Source organism: Dendrobium catenatum, unplaced genomic scaffold (genome assembly GCF_001605985.2).
Source record: "Dendrobium catenatum unplaced genomic scaffold, ASM160598v2 fragScaff_scaffold_261, whole genome shotgun sequence".
Taxonomy (NCBI): domain Eukaryota; kingdom Viridiplantae; phylum Streptophyta; class Magnoliopsida; order Asparagales; family Orchidaceae; genus Dendrobium; species Dendrobium catenatum.
This window is the reverse complement of record NW_021318723.1, coordinates 1,487,122-1,499,961: the sequence shown is the minus strand read 5'-3', so window position 1 is coordinate 1,499,961 and position 12,840 is coordinate 1,487,122. Positions and strand designations below refer to the sequence as shown.

Sequence of the window (12,840 nt, the reverse complement as noted above, 5' to 3'; positions counted from 1 at the left end):
CCTGGATTGTAAAAAATGTTTAGGATTATTCCACACAAGTTACGGAGGATTACTCCAACCTCCTTGTTGATTATGTTGTCCTAAATTCTACTGATTTTATCCAGTAGTATTATTTGACCAACTAAATTTAGGATGGATCCTTGAACTTGGATTGCATGTACTGGAAAAAGGATTATTTTATCTTCAAATGAAATTCACATTTTTAATGTCAAAAGAACAAGTATCCTTAACGAAATTCAAGTGAGTATCCTCCAATTATATAAATGAATTAGATCTTGAGTTGTCTCTAATTGTATCTAATGTTTTTTTACATAACAGTTACATGAGTATTAAGAATTGATAAAGCTTCATATTCATAGACTCTAGCCACTCTCTTAAGTTTCACCCTATAAGCACGCCATTGAAAATTATTAATAGCCATTTATTTTATTATTTTCATTGCATTCTTAAATGGCTTAAACATCAAATATCCTCCACTTATAGAATCTATTATTGACTTAAGAGATCATAATAATCCATTAAAAAATATAAATAACCATCCAATCAAAAAAAGCATGGTGAGGGCATTTCGTAAACATCTCCTTAAATCTCACCCAACCTTTATAAATTGATTCACCTCAAAATGGGAAAAAGAAGTTATATCATTTATAAGTTTAGTAGTTTTTAAAGATGGGAAATACATAGAAAAGAATTTGTATGCCAGCTCATTCCAAGTGGTTATAGAGATTGGGGGAAAAGAAGTTAACCACATTTTAGCTTTGTCCTTTAGAGAAAAAAGGAATAGTCTAAGTCGATGGCATTATCACTAACACTATTATACTTAAAAATTTCATAGATTTTTATAAAATTGGTTAAATATAAGTTAGAATCTTCAAATGAAGTTCCCCCAAATAGAGATTTCTAAACCATTTGCATAATGGAATATTACAATTCAAATTTATTAGCCTTAAAAATATGTTATTAATGCTTTGTTGCATTTCTTCAACTACATGATTAGCACACTCCCTGATTATTTTTGCATAATCTTGATCTTAAACTCGGTCAGACATGATTAAAACTTTGTTAGATTTTTAAATTTGTATATGCATTCTTTCTATTTTTGGGTCAAATAATAAGAGTACCTTATTAGATCTACCAAGCATACAATGAAATAATAAAATATAATTTATTTTTAAAAAAAAAATTAATAAAGAAATAAAGATAAAAGATACAAGTAGATCTAATATACACTTATTTCAATAATATAGTACATTACAATAAGCACATTACATTCCTAACAATCTCACAAAGAACTTTATGTGGAGCTTATAATATGATTAGTTAATTGTGAGCTAATGTGAAACTCGTTGAATTGGAAATATGCTTAGATTTATTTTGATATTAAAATTATAATAGCCAGCTAATCTATTTAAGTATACATGCTAAATAAAGTTATAAAGTGATAGTGTAGTATCAAACCCACTTGGAAGTTCTCTACTATACTGCAACAAACTACTATTATTTACTTTAATTATCTTAATTTATCCTACTGAAATGAAAAATGAAGTTTTTGAGTTTCTAGCATGAAATAAAAATATTAAATATAGTTGAAAAAATTTTAATAAACTATTTTGAATGGATGCATGTAAATAAAATATTTTTCCTAGAGAGACTCTTAATTGTAGATGTGGATCAGAGCATATACATCCCAATATCTCTGTCGAGCTTGTAGTGAAAGGATTGATTTTTTTGTCTTCCTTTAGATTTTCTATCTCAATAGAGCCAAGAATATTCAAATATTATTTGTCTAGGCATGTCAATATTCAATATTAATATTCCAATTTATTCTCACATTCTTTTATAAGGGCTATACATCACACTAGGTTCTATCTACACACTTGGCCATTATATGCATTAAATGAATAATGGGAAATATTAAAATTTCAATATTTATATTATAGAATAAGAGTCTACATTATTACTTAATTTTCACCTTACATCATGTGCCCAAAATAAGAGAGCTAGCAATATATGGAAGAAATAACAAGCAACCTCATATTCATTTTATTCATAAAGGTACATTGTACTAAATTTTTACTCAGAGAACTGAACTCCATAAAAAATAGAACTACCATGTATTTATAATAAGTATAAGCTAGGATTCAAGCATTACAACTCTCGATATGGAGGCATTATGGCTGTAAAAAATGAATAAATGCCTTATCGCTGTAGTGTTAGCTCTGTTGCAGCGATGTGTGATGTGGCATGGATAAATCTTGAATTGGTGTATCTATTCATTAGTTCAGTGAGACTCTTAGTAGTAGAAAATGTTTCACCATGGTGCTATAAAATATGAGCACCGTGGCACTTGGAATGACATTCCAGCACCATGGTGTTATAATGGTTAGTGCTCTTACATGAATTTTCTTGAGACAACAAGAACTATAATGTTTATTTTTGGCATTGCAACATTGTGTACACCGTGATGTTGGAGTTTCCAATATCGTGGTTCTTATAACTAGAGAAGGTCAATGTTGTTACATTAAAATTTGTGCTTAAATTTTCATTGATATGGCATTGTTGTATAAACCTTGTGCCACTCCAGTATAATTAACAGCTATAATTTTTACTTTTTATTTCATAATCCTTGTATAAACAATTATGAAAGAAAAAGTAAAAGTTTTTGTACAAGGATTATGAAATAAAAAGTTCCTCCAAACCATGCAAATGTTTTTAAACCTTCTTAAACATTAAACCATTCATTATTAAATATGGTTGAGTCAATGGTGGGCCATGGTTGACCCAACCCACATTGAACCCACATATTACCTAAATGAACTTTACATGTACTTTAATATGGCTTGCCTTTTCAAAAATTTTGGCACATTATTAATAATGATATTTTTGTTGCTATTTTGGATTTTTTTATTGGTAGCTCTATCCCCAAGTTTTTAACTTCTACTTGTATTGTTCTTATTCCTAAAAATAACTTTGTTAATACTTGGAATGATTTTAGAGATATCGATATTTATAAATTTTTTAACAAATTGATTTCTAAAATTCTCATGAATCTTCTTACTTCTATTTTACCTAAAATTATCTCTCCATCTCAGATGGGTTTTGTGAATGGGAGGGCCATTATGGATAATATTTTATTGGCTTAAGAATTCTGACAAGATTTGAATGTCAGAGTGAGAGGGGGGAATTTGATTTTGAAGCTTGATATTGCCAAAGGCTTAAGACAATATTGATTGAAACTTTATTTATCATATTTTAGAGTTTTTTTGGCTTTAAATCCGTTTTTATTAAGCTTATTAATAACTAAAATTGAAGATGTCTATTTCTGTATTATTTTTTAATTATTCTAATAATGGTTTTTTTAAATCATCTCGTGGTTTAAGGCAAGGTGACCCAATTTCTCTAGCTCTATTTATTATTGCTGCTGAATTTTTATTTAGGGTCTTATCAATCTTTTTGAAAATAATCTTAGTCTTTATTTTAGAACTTTGGGTGGTTTTCCCATATGTAATTTGTGTTTTGTGAATGACTTTATTATTTTTTTAATGCTTCTATTAATAGATTTCAAAAACTTATGGACTTTTTTTTTTTCAATTTAAGATGGCTAGTGGCTTATCTCTTAGCAAATTTAAAAGCTATTTTATTACTTCTAAGAGGATTCCTAATGATCATGTTTTATAAATTAAAGATTTAACTGGTTTTATGCATGCTCATTTACCCATTAAATATCTTGGTGTCCCTCTTTTTAAAGGTAGAAGGAAAACTTTTCTTTTTGATGATCTTATTGGCTATGTTCGAAATAAACTTTTATCTTGGGATTCTAATTTTCTTAGCTTTGGTGGTACAGTTAGTCTGATCAAAAGTGTTCTATATTCTTTACTGGATTATAGTTTTCAAACTATTTTTTTGACTCGAGTTATTTGTAATAGTGTTCATAAGCTTATCAATAAATGTTTTTAGAAAGGTACTTCTACTAACACCAAAATTACTCGGGCTACTTGGGATAAATGTTGTGATGTTTTGGTTGAAGGAGGATTAAGTTGCAAGAATATGAATGATTTAGCAATGGCTTTCTCATTTAAACTTTGGTATACTTTTCATGTTAAAGTGAGCCTTTGGGCTAATTTTATGTTTTACAAATACTATGTTGGCAAGCACCCTAGTACTTGTTCCTTTAAAAAGTGCTTGCCCAATTTTTAGATCTAGAAGAAATATTAAAGATATTTTCTCTTTGATTTGGCATAAGAGCATTCCTACTACTATGGTCATCTTTGTTTGGAGAATTTTACATAAATTTTGTTCCCATGGATGATAATCTCACCAAAAAAAGGTTTTATATTGCCTTCCAAGTGTCAATGTTATTACCATGTAGAGAAATGTATCAAGTTTAATTTTTAGCCCTGTTGCTATTAAAACTTGGGTTTATTTTGATGATTTGTTTCAGTTAAACTATTTTAAAGCTCATTTATCCATTAAATCTATGCTTAATGCTTAGTTTATGAATTCTAAAGGGCTTATCCATAAAGTTATTCCTTCTCTCATATTATGGTTCTTATGGTTGGAGAGGAATAATTCTCTTTTTAATGATGTTCGAATGAATCATCATAATGTTATTAAGAAGGAGAAATATAAGATTTTGTCTCTTGTTGCAGTTAAACTACTCTTTTTAAAGAATTTTAAAAACTAATATTTTGTTGAGACTGCTTTAGGCCTTAATTTGAAGGGTAATCCTACAGCTTTAAAGGATAATATTATTTATTGGACCAAACCCCACAGTAAGTTTTTTCAGTTAAATATGGATGGTACTAGAAGTGGCTCTTCTGTGGGATGTGGTGGAGCTATCAGTGATAGTAGCAATGGTAGCCTTATAATGGCTTTTATTGGTCCTTTACAGAATGGTAATAATTTTGCTGCTATCACCATGGCTATTCTTCATGATATTATGTTATGTATCTCTCTTAACATAACTAACTTGTTTAATGAGGTTGACTCTGATTATGATTTCAAAATTTTATATGCTGATAATGATATGCATTACATCCCGAATCTTTTCTATCAAGTTAGGGAAATTAAAAATCTATTACTTTTTTTAATTAGTCATTTCATCATATTTACAAGGAGGGTAATGTGTGTGTTTTTGGGCTTGCTAATTAGGGGTATAGTCCTGACTAATTTTCTGCTGTTATTTGGTCCACCATTCTGGTGGGTCTTATAGATATGTTTAAACTCGATGCGCTTGGTCTTCCCAATATTAAACTTAAGTGTTTTTTCTAGTTGATTTCTTGTTGTTCTCTGTCCGTGGGCCTTTTTTGGTTATCCTGGGTAGTGTGTTGGGTTGTGTGTTGGGGTTTGTTGTTGATTTTATGTGGTTGTCTTATTTTTATGAGTCATCGATCTGTTTTGACTCCATGGCATTATATGCTGATTGTTGGTGGTGTTTTTCTACAAATTTATTTGTTGATGAGAACTATCACTAGGGCAACTGGTTATTCTATGGGGTTGCTACTTTTTTTCTTCTCGGGTTAGCTGGTTTGCTGCTCTTTTTTAATTCTTCCTGGAGGTGTGTGGTATTTTCTTTAGTATGGATTGTTTTTATGGTCGCCAAGCCTTATGGTTTTCTGTATTGGCTTGAAGTTTGTTCCTTCTTTGGGGTTTTATGTGCTGCATTGTGCTTATCTTATTTCTCTAGTATTATTCTATCCTACTATTGGTGAATTGTTGCTGGCATCTCTTTGTGACTTTCAATTTAGCTGATGTCTTTGTGTATATAAACTTTAGCTGTGATTGCACAAGTTATGTGGCTGATGGTTTTTACCATTATTACTCTCCTACCTTCAAGTTTCTTGTTTATCTGGCTGGGGGTATCCGTGAGAGTTTGGCTGGGCTTTGGGGTTGTGTAGGCTCTGTTTTTGGTTTGGAGGTTGACTGCATGAGTTTGGTTGTCCCCTTTGGTCTTTAAATTTTGGCTTGATATCTGTCAAACCTATTTTGGTGTATTGGTTTGCGGCTTTATTTTGGTCTGGGTATTGGTCATAGTATGGAGGTTTTGTGTTGCTTTTTGGGGGCTTTAAGCTTTGTTGTTTAGGACCTTTGAGGTGTCTTTGATTTTTCCTGAGGGTAGGATTGAGTGGCTTGTGGATTTACTTAATGAGGCTTCATGTTTTAATTTTACTCTGAGCTCTATAAGTCCTCATCCTCTCTTTTGCTTAATTTAGTGGCACGGTTCGGATTACTTGTTATTATCCCAATTTTGTTATTCTTATTTTGGTAATGGCTTAAATTTATATTATTGTTTCGGGTTAACCTATAAATTTTTGTGTTATAGCTTTTTTTTTTTTGCAACCACTTTGATTTGCATGCAGAGTTGCTTATGGCTGACATCAAGCTTTTTTGTAGAAAGATTAAGTTTCATTTCCTTACTTTTATATTTCTTTTTTGGATGCTTGACTATAACATCTTTGGAATGTCACTAGGTTTCCCTATATTTTTGTTTAGTGAAGACTATCGGCTCGTAGGTTTTCTTTTTCTTTATTTTGTAGCTCATTCAAGCTTTAGTGAGCTGATGGTCTTCCTTAAGGACTGTAATTATTTTTATTTATTAACGCGCATGCCCCCTCTGTGGGTTTTATCCAAAAAAAAATATGGCTTGCCTTTTCCATGACTGAAGACCTCTTCCAACAAGATTTAAATATCATTTGAAAAGAGTTGGACCTATCCCCAAGGCCTAGTAAATATTGGTTGGCCAAGAAAACCTAAGTTGACCAAAGAACCCTTGAAGCCCTCATTCTTTAATTAAAGTGACCAAGCCCAATTCAAAACCTCCAAACCCTTTACGGCTGTCCACTAGTTGCCCAAAAATCAACCATAGAAATCTCAACTCCTGGAATCCTTTGGCTTAGCCAATTGGGCTAACCCATATGAACCCATATGGGTTTCCTTAAGCCAAATTCCATCCTAGGTAAAATCTACCCAAATCAACACTAGCATTCAATGACTTTTGATCCAATGAATTAATTCTAAAAGGCTGGCCTTGGGTTGAAAATGTATTTTTCTTAAACTATATCTTGAACTACAAGCAATTAAGGAAGACAACCTCATGCAATTCTCTTTAAACACTTCAAGACACCTGAACTAATTAGCTCTTCCTAGATGTTGGCCTAATATTGCTGGTAAACCAAGAAATTGCAAACTACTCTCATTAGTTTAGTTACAACTTCTTAAGCAACATCCCGAGTACTTCAAAATTCCTTAGAATACATGTTTAGATCCTATTAGACCATCAAAATAAGAAATTGTGGTTGGTTACCAAGTGGGTTGGTCAAATTTTGAAAGAACACGTACTGGTTTCACCTAATAAATACTCAGAATTTCTTTGAGTAATGGTTTTGGATATTTTTTTCTCCCAAGATATCCCTAGTGTTCTCTCATTATTCCATTAGTTTCCCTAGATTTCTAGAGCCTTCATTGTGCAAAACTGAATAAGCTTGAGTACACATGGACAAATTTATATATATTGATCCTTTGCTCTTGATATATCATCAAAAAATTATCTTGGTCGGGCACAAATCTCAAGGCAAAATCAGGTCAGAAACTTCAAAAATTAAATTCAGGATCACCTGAACTCCGATTTCAACAAACTTATAGTCGAACTGATCATCTCAGAAATACGAACCCAATGACACCAAATTCAACTCAATCCGAGCCCAAATGAGTCCAAATCAAGGACCCGAAGCACGGTTCGAAAGTTCAAACCACAATTTGAGTTACCAAATGGTTTCCAAACATGACGTATTTAATAATCAAATCGAGCGGTTTGATGAGATGAATCCAACGAGCCCAAGATCGCCAAATTTTGACTCATTAAGACCTTCAAATGTATGGCGAATGGTCCACGATGAAGGGATTCAATAACGGTCGTCCATACAAACTACTCCTGATTCACCTCTGATCTCTAACCAATTTACAGGCCATGCCACTCCAGAAATCTATAAATAGACCCCTCATTTCTCTTGTGAGGGGGGCCAAGAAAAAAAGAAGAGAAGAAGAAGGAAGAAGAAGAGAAAGAATGGAGGGAAGAAGCTCCTCCATGACCACCGCCGAAATTCTGCCTAACGCCCGAGTGACGCCAGAATTCTGTTCGATGCCCGAGTGATGCTAGAATTCTGCCTGAAGCCCGAGTGATTCTAGAATTCTTCCTGATGCCTAAGTGATGTCAAGTGATGTCAGAATTCTACCCATGTAACATCGGAGTTTCACCTGAACTCCAAGTGACGTCGGAATTTCGCTCGACCTCTAAGTGACGCCAAAATTCCTCCTGACCTCTAAGTGACGCTGGAGTTTCACCCGAACTCGAAGTGACACTGAAGTTCTCCTCAGCCTCCAATTGACATCGGACATCCGCTCATCACCAAGTTTCTACCTGATTCCAGACTTCTACCGGTTGTCGTACATTCACTGGATATCTATCTGAAGATGGATTTCTTTCCATTATTGGACTTTTACCTGACTACAATCTTTCTGACCTCTATCACCCATAGATAATGATCCTTTTGACTTATGTTGTCCACCGACTACATTCCTTCAGATCAAACAAACACATTAATTGGGATTCTTTGTATCTCCCATTATGTAATGTACTCTATAAAATGTACATCAAGTTGAGGCCTTCCTCCAAGGAAGTCCTCATTTGTAATCAACTATAAATACTACTGGATTCATTTAAACTAGGCTAGGCCCTACGATTTTCCCACCTTTTAGGGGTTTTCCACGTAAAAATCTTGGTGTCTCCTTTAATGTTGCACTCTCTCTCTTATCTGATTATGTGTCAGATTTTTGTACAATGCTAAGACACTAAACTTTATATTGCTCTACCACCATGAATACTCTAGGACGCAATAATTTGGTGCCATCTATGGAAATCAAACCCATGACCACATGGTTAGGAGCAAAATTCCCCCCCCCCCCTAGTCGGGATCCACATTCCCAGAGATGGCGCCAAACTGTTGCATCCTGTAGTATTCATGGCAGTAGAGAAATATAAAGTTTAGTGTCTTAGCGTTGTACAAAAATTTGGTACGCAATCAAATAAGAGAGAGGGTGGAGTGTTAAAGGAGACATCTAGGTCTTTAAAACCAAGACGATATATAACGAAACTCCCAAAAAATGCAAGGATGCTTCCAATAAATTTCAAGCCACATACAGTCCCTTACTGGACTTCTACTCCTTGGGCAAGGTATTAATCTCGACCTCAAAAAGGTAGTAACGGTCTAAAGATAGACCATTCTTCACCTTTGATTTGGGATATACGTAGCATTTTCCCCCTCCTAATCAGGGCAAAATCGATCCAAGGGGTATCCAATTCGACCTCTTCCATACAAGTTAATGTCATTGAGTAAAGGCTCTGACATACAACCTCGGATAGGTCTTACATCCTTGATGGATTCTTTCAAACTCTTCCACAAAGGTTAATGTCGTCGAGTAAAGGCCTCGACATACATCCTCGGATAGGTCTTACATCCATGAAGGATTCTCTCGACCACTTCCATACATGTTAACATTATAGAGTAAAGGCTCTGACATACAACCTCGAATAGGTCTTACATCCTAAGTAGATTCGCTTGACCTCTTCCATATAGGTTAACATCGTCGAGCAAAGGCTTTGATTTACAACCTCGGATAGGTCTTAAATCCTTGGTGGATTCTCTCGACCTCTTCAATACAGGTTAACATCATCGAGCAAAGCGCTCTGACATAAAACCTCAGAAAGGTCTTGCATCCTTGGTAGATTCTCTTGACCTTTTCCATACATGTTAACATCATCGAGCAAATGCTTTGACATATAACCTCGGATAAATCTTACATCCATGGTGGATTCTCTCGACCACTTTAATACATGTTAACATCATTGAGCAAAGCACTCTAACATACAAACTCAAAAAGATCTCGCATCCTTGATGGAATCTCTTGACCTCTTCCATATTGGTTAACATCATCAAGCAGGGCTCTGACATATAACCTCGGAAAGGTCTCGCATCCTTGGTGGATTCTGTCTACCTCTTCCATATAGGATAAAATCATCGATCAGGGCTCTGACATACAACCTTAGAAAGGTCTCACATCCTTGGTGGATTCTCTCGACCTCTTCCATAAAGGTTAATATTATTGAGCAGGGCTCTAACATACAATCTTAGAAAGGTCTGACATCCTATGTGGATTCTCTCAACCTCTTGCATATAGGTTAACGTCATAGAGTAGGGATCTGACATATAACCTCAGAAAGGTCTCGTATCCTTGGTGGATTCTCTCGACCTCTTCCACCCAGGTTAACGTCATCGAGCAGGGCTCTGACATACAACCTCAAAAATGTCTCACATACTTGCTGTATTTTTTTGACCTCTTTTATATAGGTTAACATCATTGTGCAGGGCTCTTACATACAGCCTTGGATGGGTCTCACGTCATTGCTGGATTATTTTGACCTCTTCTATATAGGTTAATATCATCGAACAGTGCTCTAACATAAAACCTTGAATAGGTCATACATCCTTAGTGGATTCTCACAACCTCTTCTGCAGATGCAACCTCTTCTACAGAGGTCAGCATCATCAAGTAATGTTCTAAGTGAACATTCTCTCTAAAGAAGATCTCATGAAAGCAAGTGATTGATAAAATCATCACTCATATAAAGAACTTAACAGTTTGACAGTGCCTCCAAAAATATAGGGGACAATATATCAAAATATGTCTCAAAGATACAAGAACTTCTCTTCCTCAAACGGACAAATTCTTAACTTCATATACATTATCATTGGACTTACATTGCAAATTATACATCAAGTTTAATCGTACATTTATTCTCAAGCAGAAATTAAAAGTACATCTGAATCATGTGTACAAGTCATCAAATATCTTCTTCTTCGAAGGAAGATTATAATTTGATCTTCATCATGCCTCAACTCAGTTGACACTATAAGTGTGTCGCCAAACTATTAACATAGCACAATACTTTGGCTCCTTGAATCAGGGATATCTGATGTCGACAAACTTCTATTTGGATGCATATTATCTTTGAAAAATGCCACTGGACTCCCGCCATCATCGGCCCTTCATTTGATATATGCCAGTGGTCCTTCACTTCATATCAGCCATCACCAGCTTCTCGTTTGGCTACTACTAGTAATGCACCATCGAACTCTCTCCTTCAGCTCTACACTCGATCGTTGACTGCTAATGGGCTTTATCTCGATCTTCCATCATGTCAGACTTCTGCTCAAACAATATCAAAATTATCCCCGTCTACTGGCTCTCCTCCTAAGTACTGTTACCTCCAGATCTTCTCAGATCCTTCTAGCATGCAAGCAGCAATTAATCTTCTTATATCAAGAGTTGTTTATTACGAAGATACCCTCTCATCGTGACTCCTTCAATATAAGAGAGGGGCACTGAACCTTGATAGGGGAATGCCACCTATCTACGATAGTGGAATGCCTCCAATGTAAAAAGAAGAACACAAGAGAAGAACAAGGAGCAATAATTCAAACTTCTATAAGCCCTGAATTTTAGTAGGGGATGCCGCCTACAACAAACAGGGGAATGCCTCAACAGTTAGAAAGTTAGAACGAGGAAGGAGAAGAAAATGAATGGCTGGAAAAAGTTCAACTTCTACATAAGAAGAGGGGCGCCGATTAAAGTAGGGAAAGTAACCTACTAAAAAATAGCGGAAGACCTCAAGAGCAATAAGAAAAATGGGGGGAAAGAATGAAAATGAAGATAAATTTCTAACATCTGTACAATACGAGGGGCACCGATTTTAGTAGGGAAAGTCACCTACAAAAAATAATAGAATGCCTCCACTATAAGAAAGCCAAAATGAGAAAAGGAGGAGGAATCTCCAACTTCTATACAAGAGAAGAGGCGCTGAGTTAAGTAGGGAAAGTCACCAACTAAAAATTAGCGGAAGACCTCAACTATCAGAAAGACGAAAGGAGAAAAGAAGAAGGTAAAAGTTCCCCCTGGCCCTAAGGGGGTATTTATAGCCTTTTTTTGGGAAGAAAAGAACATTCCAGAACTTCATAGAATTTTTCCAAGTTTTCTAAATTTTTTTAATTTTTTTCAAAATTTTCTAGAATTTTTTAGGATTTTTTGGAAAATACAAATGCATGTGGGCCTCACATTATAATATATATATATATATATATATCAAACTGCGCGACTAACTGCTGTGAAACTGCATAGTCACGTGTGGTCGAACCGGTCCGCGCGTCAAGCAGGCGCCGTTGCTGGCGGCGTTAGGCCGGCCGGCCAGTCGGTTCTGCCGCCTAGACTTGTCTGGGCCCAACTTTTGGTTCGGACGGTCCAAATCCGACGTTTTTGGGTTCCCCCGACACATTTTTTGATGTTCCAAACTCAATTTTCATAATTTCAAAGCTCAACAAGGCCTATTTGATCAAGTTTGAGAAAGTTTTTAATTTTCAAAATGCAATTTATTGCAATTCAGTCAATGCAAAATGTCGACACATATATTTTCATACCCCTAGAGCTTCGACATCTAAAAATAGGGGGGCAACTAATATATCAACAAAAAATTATCTTGGTAAGGCACGAATCTCATGGCAAAATCAAGTCAGAAACTTAAAAAATTAAATACGGGATCACCTAAACTCTAATTTCAGCAAACTTATAGTTGAACTGATCGTCCCAAAAATACGAACCCAACGACACCAAATTCAACTCAATTCGAGCCCAAATGACTCCACATCAAGGACCCGAAGCACTATTGGAAAGTTCAAACCACAATTTAAGTTACCAAACAGTTTTCAAACATGACGTCTTTATAATCAAATC

At 34.9% G+C, this 12,840-nt stretch overlaps 1 non-coding gene across 1 annotated transcript; it reads left to right on the top strand.

Annotated features, from left to right (window-relative positions):
- The first annotated feature begins 549 nt into the window (after positions 1-549).
- On the top strand, positions 550-655 carry LOC114579279. Its single transcript, XR_003700192.1, has one exon. It is a non-coding gene; the product is annotated as a small nucleolar RNA R71 (small nucleolar RNA).
- Positions 656-12,840: the final 12,185 nt, after the last annotated feature.